The 19,786-nt window shown below is 40.6% G+C and overlaps 1 long non-coding RNA gene across 1 annotated transcript in view; it reads left to right on the top strand.

Annotated features, from left to right (window-relative positions):
* Nucleotides 1-12,292, top strand: part of LOC134561952 (uncharacterized) — a 61,809-nt gene extending 49,517 nt beyond the window's left edge. Inside the window, exon 5 of the long non-coding RNA XR_010083031.1 lies at nucleotides 12,168-12,292. This is a non-coding gene — a long non-coding RNA (uncharacterized LOC134561952). The remainder of the gene's footprint in view (nucleotides 1-12,167) is intronic.
* The last annotated feature ends 7,494 nt before the right edge of the window (nucleotides 12,293-19,786 follow it).

Below are 19,786 nucleotides of genomic sequence, written 5' to 3'. Positions count from 1 at the left end.
AGAAACATTGCAGTTAGAATATGCCGATTTTTGATGTTCACTAAATGCACAGAAGGTATGTTGTATGGAATTCCTTCCATCTCAAAACCTCTCTTTTTTGGCCATTGACACATGCCACTAACATAACTTACACATATTTTGTGGTTTTGCTCTGTGAAGGAGGTATTAAGCTTTGAGACACTGTAATAAATTTGTTTGGTTTTGATAGAGATTGGCTGCCTGAATGCTACCATTTTTATCAGCTATGAATTGCTCCACAAGCTGTGGGACGAACGACCTTTCATAGTCAATTTTGACTTAAACTGCATAAATCATTTGCAATGATTCCTTCAAGAGATTCCAGATCCTTCTCCTGCGTAAATTTGTCTGGAAATGCATTTTGTAATGAATTTTATCGTTCTCACTCTGGAGAATGCCCTGCAAATACTTGAAATTTTAGGCAGACTGGTTACCAATTTACCCGTGTAGTGTTTTTTCTGGTCGCTATAGGGATAGCCAGAGGCAGCAGTACAAAGCCAGTCTATGTTTGAAATGCAATATTAATGCTACTGTCAGAGCTTTTTTGGACCAGCCCGTGGATCCTGGTTATCCTGTGCTGACAAACCACCCACAAACAGAGACAACACGGTGACAACACTGTGATTTCAGCTTGGGGCTCCTAGACCCTTTCTGGGAACAGAGGGAACCACACTGGGCTTCTGCCTTGTGGGAAATTATGCAATCACTGAAAAAGCAACGTGAACCCCATTTTTCTGAAAAGAACCCAAACAATGATTGAGTGGTCAAGACTACAACAAGGTCACGATAAGAGCTGGACTTAATCCTAAACTCTAATCCAGTATTGGAGAACCGTACTCTAATTTAAACAAAGGTTATTGGAAATATCCTTTCAATTAATCCTGGTGAGACTGAGACAGCTTTTGCTGCCATTCAGTTTCATGTTTCCTAATCTTTCTATTTTCTCCTTTCTGTAGTGTCTGTCATAGACTTTTCCTATCCTGGGGTGAAAATAATTGAGCAGTTAGCAGAAGTATCAATATCAGAGTTAACCTCTTTTCTGTGGTAAAATGGCATTGTGTTAATCTCCCTAAAAGAGAGTCACCTCCCTCAGAGTGTCTGAGGATGGTGTTTAGTTAGATATACCCCCAGTAACCCTCTGAGGACCTTTGAGACATGCTAGCCATATCACTTAGAGGTGAAACAGAGAAATGCTTTCAGAGAGAAAAAAGAGGGAATTTCTCCTATTTAATTTCCTTAATTCTTTCTGAAACTGAATGGAAACCAAAGCTATTCCCTGAAATTAAATTCTGAAAAATTTCCATGTTCTAACCCAGACACTGCTAGTTACCAGGTACCAACCTGAGAAATACCATTGGTGAGTGGTACCTGCCCTGCTGACAGCTAACCCCAGAGAGCAGTTTTCCTCATGGTGGAAGAGGCACAGATAAGTCTCTTAAGATAGATAAAGTAGATAAAATACTTAAATCCAATCTTCCATCTCACTCTTGTGCTCCTGGTGGGTTTAATCCCAACCTCCTGACTCCTGGATCAGTACAGTTCACTTTTCTGTCTGCGGTGAAAGACTCTCCTGATAGACTTCCCCTGGAACTGTACTGTCCTCACAATTTGTGGGGATGATAAAGCCTGATTTGGACAATTCTACTCTGCCCTTCTACACCTTTGGGTGGCACAGACAGTTACTGATCCTGGCCTGCTTCCATAGCATTGAAACTACTGTGTCTGGGATTGGCCTTTTTGTATGACATTAGAAAAGGAGCCCCTTGCATCTGCTCTGCTGAGAGGTGTAAAAACATCATCACCATTCTTAGAACAAATACTTTTATTTTTCCCTGAGCTTGCTTGGGTAGCCTTGTGCTGAGTAGTTTACTACAGCTTTTCATGTGGATGTCATTCTCACAAAAACAAGGGTCAGATAGGAAAACGATTATTTACGCACCTATTTACATCCATCTCTCCCCATGAGAACACAGGACTTTTCCTGCCCAGCATCTCAGTCAGTTCTTAGAAGACTGGCATTATGCCTGCCATTGTTGAGGGGTTGACCTGACTATGAGATTCATCTTTCATGTCACACAGTACTGCTAAATATGTCTGTTATTTGAGCTCATTAGATTTGCCAAATGTCTAGAGGTTTCCTTGACTCCTAGTTCTACAACATGCCTTTGTCCAGATGACTCATTGATTCATGAAGTCTTTTCAGCTACTTCAGTGTTTTTCGTTATTTACTGACCATCAGGCTTTTCTCCTTTTTAAATTTTATTCCCTTCCTCTCCCTGCATCATTGTCCTAGAGGAAAAAATCTAGTTTTACCCAAACCCAAAATTACAAAGAGACAAATAAAATAACACAACAGTTGCTGGTTGCACAGTTTTTAAGAAGCAGGATGCTTTACAGACCCACACAAAGGCAGTGTCACAAAGAAAAGCCAAGTGGGTTCCTTTGTGGGTGGTGGGGTGACTCTTCTACAGAATAAGAAAAACAGCTGTGAGGTTTTCCAAAGTCACTGTCAGAACTATGTTTTCACAAAGAGGAAAGAGAGAGGAAAAGAGATTAACAGAGAAAACATGCAAAGACACCACTTAAAGAACAGGTGTTTCATGACAGGTCAGAACAGAGTAACCCAGCAGAAAAAGAACAGTGACAAGGCACAATAAAATCAGCATAGAAAGTGTTCAGTATTTTTCCAATCACAAACATTGTTCTGCTTAACTGATGCTGGCAAACAACCCTGCTGCAACCTCTTAGGTATAGAGGATCAATGAACAATTAATGGTGCCACTGGATACACTGTGATGTGCAAAATAACTTTGATTATATTCCCAGAATGGCTGTAACTCCTGCTTCCCTCAGTGCTAGAATCAGGAGTTCTCTATTCTGCTTATCTCTGTAAAAAAAGAATAAAAACTTGGATCAAATCTGGATGTCAGCATTTGAGGTCATTGTGAACTGAAAGAACCAAGGGCACACCCAGTGTTAAAAGAAACATATTGATTTGGTCTCTGAATAGTTTTTGTCCAACATGATGCACATGCTAAGCAAATCAGGAATGACTAATGGGGTTAAATGTGATCATCACCATATCAAATATCGGCTCAGAGTCGCCCTTTCTGCACTAATCAGATTTCACAGTATTAGGAGTAGAATTTGTTTTAATTTTGTCTTTATCCCTTGAAATACATACCTGAGTTAGACATGACAGTTGGAGCCATGTGGTTGAATCCTGTGTCTCACAATCAAAATTTGGTGCTTTAGCCACAGTCTAAGACTAATGTGAGATAGCTGTAAGCACCAGCCACTTAATGTCTATGAATCTATCATATCCAGAGAAATGAGAAGCTAAATACTTGCTAATTTCTTGTTGACAAGTTAGAAAGTAACTAGGTGCATCGAGCAGCATACAGCCAAGAGAGAAATGGACCTGAGCCATAAACCACTTCACAGCTCTGGATTTTGGGCTGACCCAGGAATAGAGCAGAAATTTAAGCAGACAAGCATGTCATAATAATTACCATTTCCCAGGTATGTGCTATTAGCAGCTCACAGTCAGCAACAGCCCAGTGTCTCCCTGCTGGTCTTTACTTCATGGAGGTTTCCCCCACTGCCATCCCAGCCAGCACATATGAGGAGGACATATGAGCCAGCACATATGAGGAGGATAAGGAAACAGGAGTCAATTTAGGGGGCAAGGGCCTGTGCAAGTGTATGCCAGATCTCTAAGGATGCAGGCCATGATGTGTACTAGACACACATTCTCATCCCTGTCTCCTACTGATCCCAGCTGCTGATGCAGTTGTTCCTTAATGCTGAAAACTGAGATGCAAAAGGACAGCTCAAATTCACTGCTGTCTTGACAATGCAGTTTTGAGCACACCTCAGCCTGAACAGCACTCTCTTCTCTGACACAGGCAGGAGATTACTGTGCTGCTGCAGTTTGGGAGGGCAATAGTTAATCCTATGGTCACAATTTCTCTAAAATCAGTTGACTTCTGGTATGTCTGAAATGCTATTTTAGTGCTTTAAACTTCAGGCGAACTTCCAGCACAGACACTCCTATATCCCAGAAGGCTGATTTAAGTGCATATATGTTTAAAGCCTGGAGAAATGGCATTTATTTCTCTGTGCCCTGGATCTATTGCATAAAGGATTAGGGATTTTATCCTTAAAACTGCTACTGCTCTTCACCCATAAGCAAACTATTTTTGACATTGGTGAGTTTATCTTGGTCTAACAAATTTATTACTTTCTGGAGAAATGACCAAACTGAACAATATTTAGCACAGACTACAGATATATGGAGTACTACTCAGTCTTCTCTCAGCCCATTCTCAGGATCTCATCCAATTAAAAAAAATAGAGTATCTTCAAAAAAGCCTAGGTGACCCTGAGACCTAAATTCAATTAACTCCCAATAGCCATCTAGGTTCGTGGCTGGCTCAGACTTCCGCTGCAATGAAAATTCTTAAATATTTTAATTACAACTGAAAAGCAGGATCCTAAGTCACTTAGTTTCTTCTGAAAATTTTATCTGGGTACTGATGAACAACATCCGAGTTTAATTTAAGTTGTCAGTCTGCACATACATCCTTAAGTGGGCAGTGTTTCACACTTAAAATACTTTTTTTTTCCCAATAAAAACCAAAAGAATTGACAGTTTGATTCAACAAGGAAAAAAAACCAGCTCTGTCTCTTCTGGGTGGTGAATAAAAAACTGGCACCAAGGATCTCTAAAGATTCCCAAATCTGCTGGCATGATACAGGAGGATGGAGCTGGTGTCACAGTCTCTGGAATCTAGCTGCCTTCTGGCAAGATTGGTTTAAAATTGTGATTGGAAGATTTTTATCTATGATCAGAATCTCTTTACTGCTCACTTCCAACCTGGCACTTTGAGCTTAGCTTGATAATACTCAAGGAAGTTCTTGTTGTGCATGGGGTAGTTCTGTGTCATGCCTCTATGAGAATGATGCAACATTTGGGTGAATGAAGTTTCTCCCCAGTGTCAGAATCATCAGTCTCTGGGAAAAAGCAGCATGGCACTGTCAGCTGTCCCAAAAAATATTTTATCACTGGCCAAACTCGATAGTAGAAACAAAAGTACTATATTCCTTTTAATCTTGATTACAGTGTAACATGCATTTTATATCTCTCCCTCTCTGTAGGACTTCTTTAGCATAAATCAGCATAAGACTGCTGAAGATAAAGGGATGCAGCTTCCCACTACTACATATTAATCTCACAGAATAATAAATTAACACATTGGTATACTACAGTGTTTTTAGAGATGGAATTCCTATCTACATGAGCTTGGAAATGAGGTACATTCTGACAGCTGGGATATAGGACAAACTTTTGAATTTCCCATTCATTGCATGTCTGTGCTAGGTTGTAATTAACCAAAAGCACTTATGTCATATTTAGAAGGGTTTCTGCATCTGTTTCTCTAATGTACACCAAAGATGGTTCTTTCCATGATACTCTGGTTTTAAATGCAAATAAAGAAATAGTGGAGCCACAAAAGAACAGCGTACAATTTATATTCCCAAAGAATCTACGGTGTTTGACAAGTGGGTAATAAGAGATACTTTCTTATCCTGAAGAGCTATAGGGCCTAACTGGAAAGGGAAACATGATTTTCTACATGGTGAAGTGACATACAGAAAATGTGACTCTTCCAGGGTCACCAACAAAAAATCTGGGACAGAGACAGGCACAGCACCGACCTCAAGGAGAGTCCTTCTCCTTGTGAATTTCTTTAATGTGTCATTTCTCTCCAAACAGTTTTCAGGAGATGTATTTTGACTTTTTCACCTCCTTTTTCATCATCCATTTCTGACAAAGCTCCATCTTGCTGCCTATTTCTTTAACGAGAGCATAGGGATGGCCACACTGGGACAAGGCTGAGGCCCATCCACAGGGAATGCTGGTAGAGGGGTGGCTCTTTGATAGTATCAGATGTACCATGCTCTTTTATGAAATGTGAGGGAGTTCAATGAGGAATAGCTGTTCTGTGCATAGGACGTTAACCTTAATCTGCAAAATATTTGGGGGATTATATGGAAGAGAGATACTGCTTAGATGTTCTATGCAGAAATAAATGTTAGAGTGGCTAAAAAGAGGAGGGAAGTGAGGAAAGCAGAGAGAAAAAAAAGTTTGCATTTTTGAAAGGAGCTATTTTGGGAACTGTTTTGGCACATTTCCCAGTTTCTTGTCCTGGGTCCATGGCAGTCAGTTTAATTAGCTTTTCTCTGTACAACTTCTGAAACACTGCAATTGTGATTTGTGCCTGGTAGGTCATTAATTTTCTTCCTGCCCATTTTAATGCACAGTCTCCTCAGAGCTGGCAAAAACAAGCTCTGGCACATGATTCACATTGATTGATGGTCATCTTTCATTTGACGTAACAGGTGAGAAAGAAAAGGACGTGGACACAGGAAATGCCATAGGAATTTCTGAGTGAAAGATAATTAAAATTATAGTGAAAAGATCATACTTTAGTACTGCATTAAACATCAGCAAAGTCTCATTGTGGCAGATGTTCTAAACTACCATATTTTGTCTCAAAAAGAGCTTACCTTCTATCGTCATCAGAATTTGGGTGCCATTTCCACTAAAATCAATTTTCAAAAATCACATCAGTAGGTGTGATGTGTACTGATGACTTTGAGAATTTGGGTCATAAGTCTAGAAGATCAAGGCAGGCAAAGAGATGGATGGGCAGCTCTGAGAAGTGGTCTGCTCTGTTCCTCACAGAGGTAACTCGTGGGCTAGACCAAACAGCTTTTCAAGTCCTAGTACAGAATTGTCTTTTTTGATTTTTCCTTTGGAGAGAGGGAAATAGCTTTATCTTTACTGGACTCTCATGCCATCCCTGCAGTGAGTAAAATTACCTCTCCAAGGTTCCCACCTGATCTGCCTGGCTGGACTTTGCACCAAGATTTAAGGTTCCTGCACTGCTAGGGCACAATGTGACACAACACCAGCGTTGTAAGGGGGCACCTCACAAGTTCACAAGACACATCTTTCTTTCTACATGTCTTAGAAATGAGACACAGTGGTGAAGCTTAAACTCTGAGTCAAGGTATTAGCTACCATTTCCTACCCAGAGGAGTCCATCTCTTTTACCAATTCATCCTTCCTTGGATCTGGGACAGTTGGGACTTCTCAGTACCAAGGGTTCTATTGCAGGCTGTTATCACCAATAAAATGTCTGTTGTTTCTCAGGTTGCCCTTATTTTCCCTTCTTTCAGCTCATTCCTGTGAGATCTTGCTTATCTAGAGTAATTTATTGCAGGCAGCTATGAGCCATCCAAGTCCTGCTAATGGCAGGCAAGAAGTTGCATTCCTTGGTCATATAAAACCAATGAAAAATGTAAAATAATTAAATTTATCCCTAGACACCAACATATTTATCCTTCTAGCTGAGGCCTGCTTTATCAGAACAGCATGGAAACAAATTCTCATTATGCTGATGGAAGGCAGATTCTGTTTCCCACGTAAACCATGTGGAGCAGCCCCTTGCTTTTGATGCCATATGTTTTCATGATCACAGTGATTTGCTTTGGTTTGCTTTCATTTACCTCCTAGAAATATGAGAGTCAGGGGAAATGGTAGGTGCTGTATTTGCTTCTACTTTGTTGATAGCTCTGTATATTATTCAAATCCATGTATTTATTCCCTGAGGAGAAATATCATTAAGGTATTGTTAATGTTGACAATATATCACTCCTTAGAGTTAGGGGATATATTTATTTATTTATTTATTTATGGTTATATAAGTAGCCAGTCCTTTGGAATATTATATGCTTGGGAAACTCTCAGTTACATGTTTAAAATCAAGTTGGTCAGTAGGTTAATATAGTTGTGAACATTTTATGTCTGAAACAGAGATTTCTTTAGCTTTCCCATACATTTTTCTGCCAAAGGCATGGATCACACCAAGATATTCAGTCTTATTGGGGTGGTGAAGAAAGAGAAAATCTGACTATTTTCAAGGACACAAGAATAAAACTTAGCTGGATGGACCATAATGTCTTCCAGGTATAAACTGATATATATCAGTTCCATAAACAGAACTCTTTGTGACTTATTTGAAACAAAATCATAATTATATACCATTATGACATATTTATTTAATAACCTAAATCTGGGCAATAAAAATGTCTCAAGTCCATCTCAGCTCATTGCTTTAGTGTCTGAACAATGGGCATTTTGATACCTTTACAACACCCTCGGGGAAAGGAAAGGGCTCGTTGCACTTTTTATAGGTGAAAAACTGAGGCAGAAAAAGCAACAGGGATCTTGTTCATGGTTGCCAACAAGATACAGCAGAACCCAGAGTGGAGGCCAAATCCTAACACCACAGCAAGGGTTCTGTCTTACCCATCTTAGCAGCTGACCTTTGAAATAGTCTTTAAATGAGGAGTTGCCCATGCTCAGCTGCAAGTCTATGCCCTGGGTTTCAAGCAAATCTGCAGGACTAAAATTTCCTTATATCCAGGTTGTTATTTGAGTTTACCCATTCCCTGTCCAAACTCTGTCAGTTTCAAGAGAAACCTCTCTGCCTAAACTACTCTCTCCTTGACTTTAAGTGAACACTTTGCCTGCCAGACATTGATCTTTGATTGGTGTTTCCTTGCCAGCCCTTCAAAACCGTTGCTGTCACCGTGGCATCTTATTTCCATATTGTGTCTGAGAGCGACAGCAATTATTTCCCACTGGAACTGACTTCAATGTCACTACAGTGATTAATCAGCAAAGGTTACTATAAGGGAAAGTATTGGTCTTCCTTTTCCATTGGAGTAGGAAAATGCCAGATCTTAGCAGCACAGAGCCTTGGGGATGGCTGCATTAGTTTTCCAATGAAAGTCTCTGCACAAGTCAAACCTCCCATCCCCCATGCCTCCTTCCCACTCCTCCCTTCCTAAAACACACACTGAGGTTTAGTGTAAAGTTAATTCTATAACCCAGGGTGCTTTTTTTTTTTTTTTTTTTTTAATGCTACTGACCTTCCATTTCCTTGTCAGTCGACACCAAACAATTCCCCAGATGGAGAGAAAGATTTCCACTTTGAATATCCCTGAAACACATTTAGAGCCAAAGGCTTTATCATGGGAATAAAAGCACTGAGGTTCTCACAGCTGGGAAGATTTATACAGCTGAGCCTTACCAGCTTAAATGCCTACAGACAGAAACAGCTGAGCTATGTATTATTTCTTTTCCTCCAACTTGCAAGGGAGATGAAAAGCGCAGAGGCAGCCGGCAGATAGCTGTGACTGACAAGGGAGGGGCAGAGCTGTCTGCCCAGAGCTGCTGCACTGGCATTTTTATCAAATAATTTCAGCTCCAGAGGTGAGGGGGCTGGGGCTGACACCACTGCCCCAGCCAAGAGGAGCTGCCCTTTCAGTTAGAGCACTCCAGACCGTGCCAGGGAGACTGAGGCATCAGTCAGGGAGGAAGGGAGCTGATGTCTGCCAGTGAGCCCCAGGGGAAAGGTGTTCAGAGGAAGATGCACTGAGCTGAGTGCTCTGCACAGCAGAATTGCTGTTTGCAGTCTGTGTAAAAACAGAAGCCAAGCTGTCTCTGCTCTTCTCACCATAACAGCAGCAGTATTTTGTTCTTCAAAAAGTGAGGGCAGAACTTAAAGGGTTTAGTCTGACTCCCATGAAACAGACATTCAATGGCCATACTTATGGAGAAAAGCAGGAAGGGAGATTCCCAGAGGCTCAGCTTGCTGTCCATCCACACATGCTTACCTGACTGAAGTGCCCTGCAGACTCCTGTGGCTGAAGGTGGGCAGAGCAGCCCTGAGCTCAGCAGCCACGGCAGCATGAGCAGGTCTGTGCCCCCGAGCATCCATCCCCTGCCCCTAACATGATCCTCTTGCCCTGCATCTGCACTGCCTCTGCTGTCAGTTGTCCTTCATGTCACCTAAACCCTGGAGATGCACTTTCTGTGGTGTGCATGGCTCCATCACATCTCTCACAGCCGTCAGCCATGGCTCTAATTCAGCCACACCCAGGTGCCTTCCTGCCAGAGAGGGGGAAGAGCTGTAAGGTAGAGCTCAGTCTGTATTACAGTCCCATGTCCACCCCACAGGGAGGATAAAAGACCTTCTAAATCCATGTGCCTATGCTGTGCTCCTCATTGCTCCTGATTTTCCCACCTGGACAGCCTGTGGTCCAGCAGTGCATTGCGTCTCCCCAAGTTCCCAAACAGATTTGACATCCAGCATCCCTTCAAGAAAATGTTCACTGTGAGCCTGGGGCCATCTTTTCCTTATTACAAAATGGAAACTAATTTACTTAAATTTTAGGAATGCTGGTGAGCTGCTTTCAAAATGGTGAAAATGATCCCTATACTTCTAAATCACTGGAAGAAGAGAGCTGCATTTTATAGATGCTGTCAGTAAATCAGTATGGGAGGGGGGAAATAATTCAAAAAACCTGGATATTGATTAGAAATGTCTTTTAGCAATAGGGAAGAAAAAGGAATATCCTAAAATTAAGGGGTCTGTAAAACAATTTAAAAGATTGTATTGTCAGTAATAATGTATCTAGTGAGTGAAGTGCTCAGAAATAATCAGTGTCTGTGCTTGTCCAGCCTGAGGCACCTAACAGGGGGTCTAATTTACAATACCAGTGAAAAATCTACCCTTTGAACACCAGGTTACTGTGAATACTCAAAAATCACTCATTCTGCAAAACTTATGTCATCATGCCTGCCTGTCAATATCCAATTGTTTTCTTATTCTTAAGTGTAATTTTTCTTGGGATATGGGCTATGAACAAATGTCTAACAGCTGTTAGTCATGTTACTTAACACAAGAGCCACCCCTCAGGGTCAAAACAAAAGTCCATTTACCTTAATAACCCATTGCTCACAATGACTGTAAATAAGAAAAGAATGGGGTCATCAGGACTAGACACTAGATTTAAAGGCTTTTCATCAGTTCATATCTTGTGAATTTATATAAAGCTTAGAGATGCTTTATGGTTGCCTGTACCCTTCTGCTATCTCTCTGCTTAAATTTTGACTGCCCTTGAGCACTGGAGGGATGTTTTATTGGGCATTGCACTCAGCATTTCCCAGATCTTTACCAGGACTGAGTAAAGCTTAAGTACAATCCTTGGCCATGCAGACAGGATTTCCATCTATACTGTTTGGGATATGTACTGGACCTGCCATTTTTTCCCTCCTATTCAGTCTTATGAGACTTTTCTATGACTTCCCAGTTGTTTCTAGGTTTCATTACATTACTTAATTTGCAGTCTTTGCCATATAGCTCTTCACCCTCTTTTTCTACTGCTTTTTATGTGTTTTAAGAGCATGGATCTATGTGGATTTCCACTGAGAACTCCCTTCAGTTGAACAAATTTAACATTTATCCCTGAGTTTTCCTTTCCATCTTTTAAGCTGATTCAAGTTGTGATGATTATTTGTTCCTTTGTCTTGTAAAAATTTACTTTTTTAATAAGATTGTACTGAAGTCCTCATGAAAAGCTTTTCTAAAATAAACGTCATTATTTTAGCTGAAACATCTTTTGCACTATCAGCTTGGTGGCTCTGTCTTACCCACATCTACTAATTCAACTCTTCTTGTTTCTACTGAGTTGACTTTGAATCATGACAAAATTTACCCCTGAACACTTTTTAAAGGTGACTGTAACATTTCCCATCTTTCCTAACTTTGATAACAAAGCTTATTATGCAAAATGAAACATACTGCAGCTCAGCAATTTCACAACTGAATCCCTGAAAACTCATGAATGAATGAATGAATGAATGAATGAGTGAATGAATGCTGTCAAGACCCTTCTTGTCTCTTCTTTTTTATTCAATTGTCCTAAAATTCAATATCAGACCGTCTCTCAGCTTTACATTTAGCCAAATATCTCATATACAAGAGAACCTCTTCTACACAGGGCAGCAGCACAATTGTCTGCAATGGACATAACTTCAAGTGCTCACTCTGAGTTATTGGTAGCATCCAGATGTTTTGGAGGACAACATGGATTAAAATTAATAAAAACTGCAGAATAATCCAGATTAATTTTTTGTTATCATGTGTGTGTGATGGCCTAGGGAAGAGTCTTGTTGCTTCTTCTTTCCCCTCAATCATGACATCTGACTAATGTTTTCATCCACAAAGTCTTCTCCGGGCCCTCTGGCTCCAGTGACCTTCATCTTCCCCGCAAGGACAAGCCCTGTCCTCGACCCTTCCTGCAGTCACCAGGAGGCAGATTTTACACCATGGAGGCACAGCCAGGGTGCAGGTAACAGCTGGTTATCCAGCAATCCCACTTTTGGAAATTAACACATTCCAAATTATGATAGCCAGGAAAATGAAAGCAACTGTCCCCTCCCTCTAATGTTTTCATATGTTCTAATAGAATCAAGGTTCATCTGAAGGGGACCAAAAGAGAGAAGGTTTATGGATGGGGAAGAAGCACAGCCCTCTCTCAGTGCAGCAACCTGGGCAGGGCAAAGTGATGACTCACTTTAGGGCTTGGGGCTGCAAAGAGCCAACAGTGCAGTGGAAAGAGGGAGGGAAGGGAAAGAGAAAGCTACAGATTTATAATCCCTCCTTTGGGTGAAAAATTGGAAAATTCAACTCTGCTGTATATTATTCTGCATTTTTTTATGTCTTGTGAGTGACTGAACCTCCCAGTGCAATGCAGCCTCACGCCTGAAAGCATTTCCCTCTGTCTTCAGAAATTCCAGCCCCAGGCAGACTAGATCTATTCCCCTGAAGAATACCATCATGTAAGTGCCAGGTGTATTTTTGTACTCTGTTTGCAGAGTGTTGCTGCCTTGCAAACTGCAGCTGCATATCCTTGGCTAGTCAAACTTTGCTGACTTGTACCAGCCCAGAGTCTAGCCTGAGACTCAAAAATGCTCTGTGCTAATCCTGTGTGACCTGCAGTGGTCTCTTTGGCTTTGTGGATGCCTTTCCCTGCCTCTGCAGACACTAAATAAGGAGGTAGAAAAATGGCAGAACTAAATTAAGAAGTTTGACTGAAAAGTCTGTGCTTGTAAAAAAAAGAATAAAAATCAGAAACTTGCTGTCTCAGCTGTAGACTTCAAAGGGTAATGACACTTTTAGTGATCATAAAACATGTGATTACTATTAAGCATTTGGAAAGTTGTAAAGATGACTGAATTAAGTTCTGGAAGTATTGAAAATTATAAGGCATTTTAGTTAATATTCACAGGATTTGAGAAATGTTTATGAATAATGAACAATATTTATCATTATATGGTGTTCATAAATGATACAGATGCAAAGAAAAACTTTGGGGTTCTGAGTCTTTGGCCCCTGAATAAAATTAACTTAACTTAAAAGATCATTAAGTGACTAGAGTTGAGAATTTGCTCAGGAAAAATACACAGCTCTGGAACCCTCTGGCACTTTGTGTCTATGGATGCAGCAGTAACTACAGACACTCTCTGTTGTTGTTTCTGTGTGATACCTCATCTATGGGTTTGCTTTAATTGTAGATGTAATAAGGATCCTCACTCAGGCTTTCTGCCTGCCTCCTATTTCTCAGAGAGTCCTCTCTGGAGTTAAATGACATTTTATCTTACACTTCTCTTTAGGGAACTGGGGACGGATAGGTGGCAGAAGGAAGTCATGACTACAGGTTACCTGTAATTCCAAGAGGGTTACTCCATCACTTTGTAGTAAGGATACAGTAATCAAAAGTTCTTGGGGTCTTTCATTACCTTCACAAACCTTCAGCAGGGTCAGAAGCCAAACTTTGGCTCCACTAGCAGAGTCTGCTGCATGGAGGACCAGCAGGGCAGGAATGGAGGTCGGCACTATCGGCTGCTAATTTGGGAGGGCACTGCAGTGTGACCACTCAGCTCCAGAGCTGGGTGCACTGGCTGTACTGTAAGGGCATATCATGTACCATATTCTACCCATTCTGACTATGGGCAGGCCTCATGGACATCCAGAGATCAGCTGGGATTTACCAGATGTATTGCCTGTGCTGGGGATGTTCATATGAGAACCTCAAGCATCGCTCCTCAATGTCATGGAGCTAATGAGGATCATTCTGTGGAAGTCTGGAGCTGAAAATTTCAGCAATAGTAAGATCACAGATAGAACAAGGAGTGGGAAAATATGCAGAAATGTTTTCTCAGACTGAGAATATAGGAAATAAGTCTTGTGATTTTTTTTAGCATGGAATTGTTGGCAGCTGCACATTTTGATTTTCCTTAGTGCTGCAAAGGGATTTTGTCTGAATCCCTTATAGGTCTGAAGCTTAATGTTAAAGTATCTTGACTCTAGGACATAAGACAAAGAATGTCATTGTTTATTCTTTGATGTCCTAAAGCATCTTATTCTTCAGGGATCTCAACATGCTGTACACACATTAATTAAAGTCCATAGTACTCCTAAATCAGTTGCTATTATTCCCAGTTGATTGATGGAGAAGTTGAGATGAAGAGAGATTATACAGTGCATTTTCTAATGTGGGAGTATGTGAAACCGGACCCATGAAATTCATGGTTCAGCAATTAAAGGGAAGCAATATGATATTTTTCACATATACTGAAAAACCTCTATGTTCCATTGAAACAACACTAAAACTTTGTTTTTTGAGACCTTGGTGTCACAGTACTTAGAAAACTGCAATCACTTTTTGAGGTGCAGGAAAGCTAGTCTGTGTGGCTATCTTCAGCAGGTGCCTCTATGGTATCAAGGTCAGCTCTAAATACAAATACACCCATAAATCATAGTTATTTTGATTTATTTTTTCAGTTAAAGATATTTAAAAACAAAAGCAAAACCCAAAGCAATACAGGCAAAGCTGTGTGAGCACAGTAAACTGAGTTGTATATCTTCATATTTGACAGTGGAAGAAATTAACAGGATGGGTTTTGGTCTCACTCCATGTGTAATACCTAAGAAGTATTTTTAAAAGCTTCAGTGAAGACTGATAACCAGTTTTTGTCTATTTGTTTTTACACAGGGTAAATTTTCTTAAGTGAATGAGACACAACCTTCTTCTCTGAAGAAACAGGCTTTAGGAACTCCACCTTCCTCTCCATCAGATGTATGCACAGATGCAACTTCCTCCTTTTTCTCTGGTTCCCTTCTCTAGTGAGAAAGATACCTGGCTGATGGATCACAGTGTAACTTAGGCAATGTGAAATCAAAGTAAGGTTTGAAATAAAATATATTTGAGTGAATTGCTATTTTGTATTTTGCTTTCTCATTGGACTCCAGCATTCTGGCCTTGCAGCATCCCAGACTTGGGCCCCTCAGAATGCTCCTGGAGCCCTGGCACAATGTGGGGCTTTGCAAGGGAATTGGATCAACACAGAGTGGAGCTTCTCCAGCTCTCAGCCCAAAGTTTCACAGGGTTTGCCCAGTTAGTGTGGGAAGATAAAATGGCCCTAATCTCCCAAAGCAAGTTTATGCTACAGACCATGGAGCCAGTGGATCTCCACATGCAACCAGGGCATTTTGATGGCTCAGAGGCACAGAATGGGACTTTTTACTGGCTGCTTTCTGATTGTAAAAACACAGCTCTCACTATTAGTGGGAATATTTAGAATAAACTGATAATTTAGAATAAGCTGGCACAGAGAAACAATCAGGATCTGAAAAGAAACTTGACTCATATTTACAATTGCTATTGCAGTCAGCTGAACAAATAAAAAAATCTGTTTAAACTTAATAAACAGGAAGTAACTTGTTAAGCCTTAAAAAAATACCTAAGCAAGCCAGTCTTTTGAATTCTATTTCTGTCTTAGCTACTGTCTTGCTCTGTGACCTTGGCATGCAATTTCCCTGCCTTGTCTCTCTGTTCTGCCTCCTACTACTTTTCTGTCTTGCCTATTTATGTTTTCTTTTGCTCTCAGTATTCAAGTTTATTTGTTCTGTCAATTGAATCCATTCTATTATTCAGGGAAGAGTCTACTCTAAAGCATTTTGTCATCCAAAACATTCCCTAGAATATCAAAATTGAAAGTAATGGAAAGTAAATAAACATTCACAAGCCATTATTTCCACATGGAGCTAGAACCTTATTATACCTGGCTGCCTGACAAGTCTTTCAGTCAGTAACACTTATTTCTCCTCACAGTTGGCTGTGCCACAATGCTCCTCTGAGTTCATTTTTCCAAAGCCTAAATGGATGTATATCCTCTGCAGTGCCTCTTACTCACATTAAAGTTTCACTTTTAAAATGACCAGAAGGTCCTCAGATGGTCCCAGTCTGCATCTTATGTGCAGCAGCCTGGGATGTTTATGTTTGTAAATCCAGAAATCTCAGCACAAGGCAGGGGGGCACCTAAATGAATTGTTCCTATAGGACACGTTTGAGAGGAGAGTCTGAAATGTTACCTCTGCAGCTCAGACTTTCCATCTCTAACATTTTGTGATTCAGAGTCCAAAGCTGTTTCCTAAACATGCAGTATTAAGAGATCAGGCTGAGTACCAAGGAAATGAATCACTTTCCCCTTTTGAAAAGCAGCTGCCCTGTGAGGGGAGGAAGAGGTCATGGCTGTCTTCTACATTGTTCAGTGCTCAGACACAGGGAGATCTGCATTCAGCTCACTCCAGACTGACATTTTTTGGGTCAGGTCCTGAGCACCAGGATATTCCTACTCACCATCCTTGTGAAAGTAGTAGTGTGCAGAAAGAAAGGCAAGATTCAAAGGGCCAGAAGCAAAGAGAGGATGATGGAGGATATCCCTGTGACTTAAAGCTGAGTTCTTCTTGTTGGGCAAAAATGGTGCATTCTGGTCTGTTGCTAAAACATCTCAGGTGCTGTGTAGGAAAATATATTAGTCACAATTCATAAATAGACCTGAATTATCTCCCTTTCATAAAAGGGTTTTTAACTGCTAAAGCCTAAAAAATACTTTTTGCTATTATTTCTAGTTTTGTTTGGTTTGGGGGGGGCAGCAGGGGGGGGAGGTTGTTTGATTTTGGTTCTTTTTAAACAAGTATTTTTAAAATCAAAGCTCATATTTTGGTCTCAACACCAGGTTCTTAATATGTCTGAGCAACCCTGCCTCATCAGTGACCCCTTTAGCTTTCAGTTCCTGAATACAAGCAAAACTTACCCTTGCAGGAGAGCACCCAGCCAGACCAAGAGAGAAGAATCTGAGGGTATCTTAAGTGTTCTACTGATGAAAACATATCTTTCATAATGCTTAAGGCACAGAAGTCATCTGCCAGGGTTTTATGGTGTCAGCACCATTATTCTATTAAAAACATACTTTAGGTTCCTTATTCTTTTTTCAGTGTCTGATAATCTAGTAAATTTAGCTATTGCTTCTACAAGTGACTGTGGCAGATCAGGATAGAGTGTTCTGTCAAGACAGAACACAGTCAATCAGGACATGAGATGAAAGGCTGTAGATAGGCTCAAAAAATCTCATTCCAACGTGAGATCTTTAGAATTCAAGGATTTTAGATGTCTTATGGGGTATGATCAGTATGAAAAGATGCAGCCCAGCTTTCCTATGCTCTGATAGCAGACTTGGCTTGTTTCAAGCTAACCTAGATGGAAAGCACACCAGATAGTCTGGTTGCAATTCTATTTAGAATGGGGTAAATAAATTAGCTATACCTTGTCTCTGAATTAAGACTGTTTAGGTTTTTTGTTTGTTTGGTGGTTTTGTTTGTTTGTTTGTTTTTAATATATAAAAGTTAAGGATTTCACTATTAGGAATTTGTGATATGGGGAGAGGCAGGGGTACCACTGGTGGATGAAAAATACCCATCAGCTTGGGAAGGATACTGGGAAAAATATTCAGAGTACATTCCTCAAACCACTCTCTGATTTTTGAAATCTCCTGACCCCTTTCCATTACACTGAGATGGGTTTGTGTCAGGTGGACAGAGCAGAAATTAAGGACTTTTATTTCGGGGAGGTTTCTTTGCAATTGTTACTCCAGAGGTTTTCAAGTTGTTGTGGACTGGACCTCTAAGATAGAAGGAATATCTACAAGTATCTACGGAAGTAGATACTTCTATCCACAAGTACCGATGAAAAATTCATCCACCAAAAGCAAATCAATTATTTAGTTACTCTACTTTTGTCCATAGCTCCATCATATGATCTGGTAATCAAGCTCACTTGTCTGTTAACATAGAGGGACAGCAGAAATCATTCCATCGAGTGTAAGCTGTTACTATACTATCTTAGCTTATTTTGTCAAATATTTTCCCATGCAAAGGGATGATGTCTGCAATATTTTATACAATGGAGCAGTTTTTTACAAGAAGGATTTAGGTTTGACAGATAGGACACCTCTAGCTCTCAGCTCAGTGACATGATCTGCATTAATCCATCATGACACAGATGTAAATCTTCAGAGTTACATGCTAATAGTGAGGACTAAGTCCTCTTCAACAAAACTGGAGAGAAGGAGAGAATCAATATCAAGAACAGAATCTGAAAAAAATGCTCAGGGGACAACTTTTTGTTTCTACAACTATCTGAAGGAGATAGCCAGGAAATAGCCAAGTGGGAGTTCATCTTTTTTCCCCAAGGAATGAGTGATAGGACAAAAGAAAATGGCCTCAGATTGCACTAGGGGAGGTTTATATCAGGGTAAATTTCTTCATAGAAAGAGTTTTCAAGAATTGGAACAGGCTGCCCAGAGATGTGGGGGAGACACCATATCTGCAGGTGTTTAAAAGATGTGTAAATGTGGCACTTGGGGATGTGGTTTAGTGCTGGTTTAATGGTTTTACTCAATGACATTAAGGGTCTTTCCCAGCCTAAATGGTTCTATGATTCTGTGATTTTAGCCATGTCAAATTACACCAGCTGTGGATGCATCTCTGTATTGTTTTCTTGTACCTTGTAACCTGCATTCCTGAAAATCCTTGCCCATAGTTAGGCTGGTGGGATGGATGTGGCTGACAGCTGTTAGTTCCTGCCATATGGATCACAACTGGAGGTTCTACAACTTGCTAATGACCTGTCTAGCAACAATCTGCCTGAAAAGATGAGGAAATGGAATCTCCCTGTATTTGCCTGTTAAGCTTTGTGTTGGCAAACACTTGTTAACATATGTCACCAACTTTGAAAAGACATGGTTTATTTATATGCTAATTACTGCAACACTTTGGGAGAAATATTTGTTGATACAAGAGCTGTGTAAATAGTCAAGTGTTGAGAGGCATTGCCATTCAAAACCTAATGATTTATAGCCAATAAAAATCAAGAAAAGTCTACAATATGAAGGATGTCTCCTTGCTTCTGGCTCAGTCTAGTCCCACAGAGATCTCCATTGGTTTCACAGAATCACAGAATTGATAGGGTTGGATCACCCAGTGCAACCCCTCTGCCCAGGCAGGGTCACCTGCAGCATGTTACACAGGAATGAATCCAGATGGAATTTGAATGTATCTAGAGAGGGAGACTCTACGATCTCTGTGAGCAGCCTGTTCCAGGAGTCTCTTACCCTTAATGTGAAGAAGCTTTTTCTCATATTGGGATGGATCTTCTTGTGTTTTATTTTATGGTTATCTCTCCTCATCCTGTTTGTGGGTACCACTATAAAAAGTGCCACCACCCTCTGGCACCTGCCTTTGAGATATTTATACGCATTAAGGAGATCCCCTCTCAGTCTTCAGACTAAACAACCCCAGCTCCTGCAGTCTCTTCTTGTAAGAGAGAAGCTCCAGTCCCTTAATCATCTTTGTGGCCTCCACTGGACCCTCTCCAGTGGGTCCTTATCTTTCTTGTACTGTGTCCCTAGCTGGAAACAGCACTCCAGATGTGCCTCACTAGG

The sequence above is a fragment of the Prinia subflava genome, chromosome 1, assembly GCF_021018805.1.
Source record: "Prinia subflava isolate CZ2003 ecotype Zambia chromosome 1, Cam_Psub_1.2, whole genome shotgun sequence".
Classification (NCBI taxonomy): Eukaryota; Metazoa; Chordata; class Aves; order Passeriformes; family Cisticolidae; genus Prinia; species Prinia subflava.
This window is presented reverse-complemented; position numbering and strand designations above follow the sequence as displayed.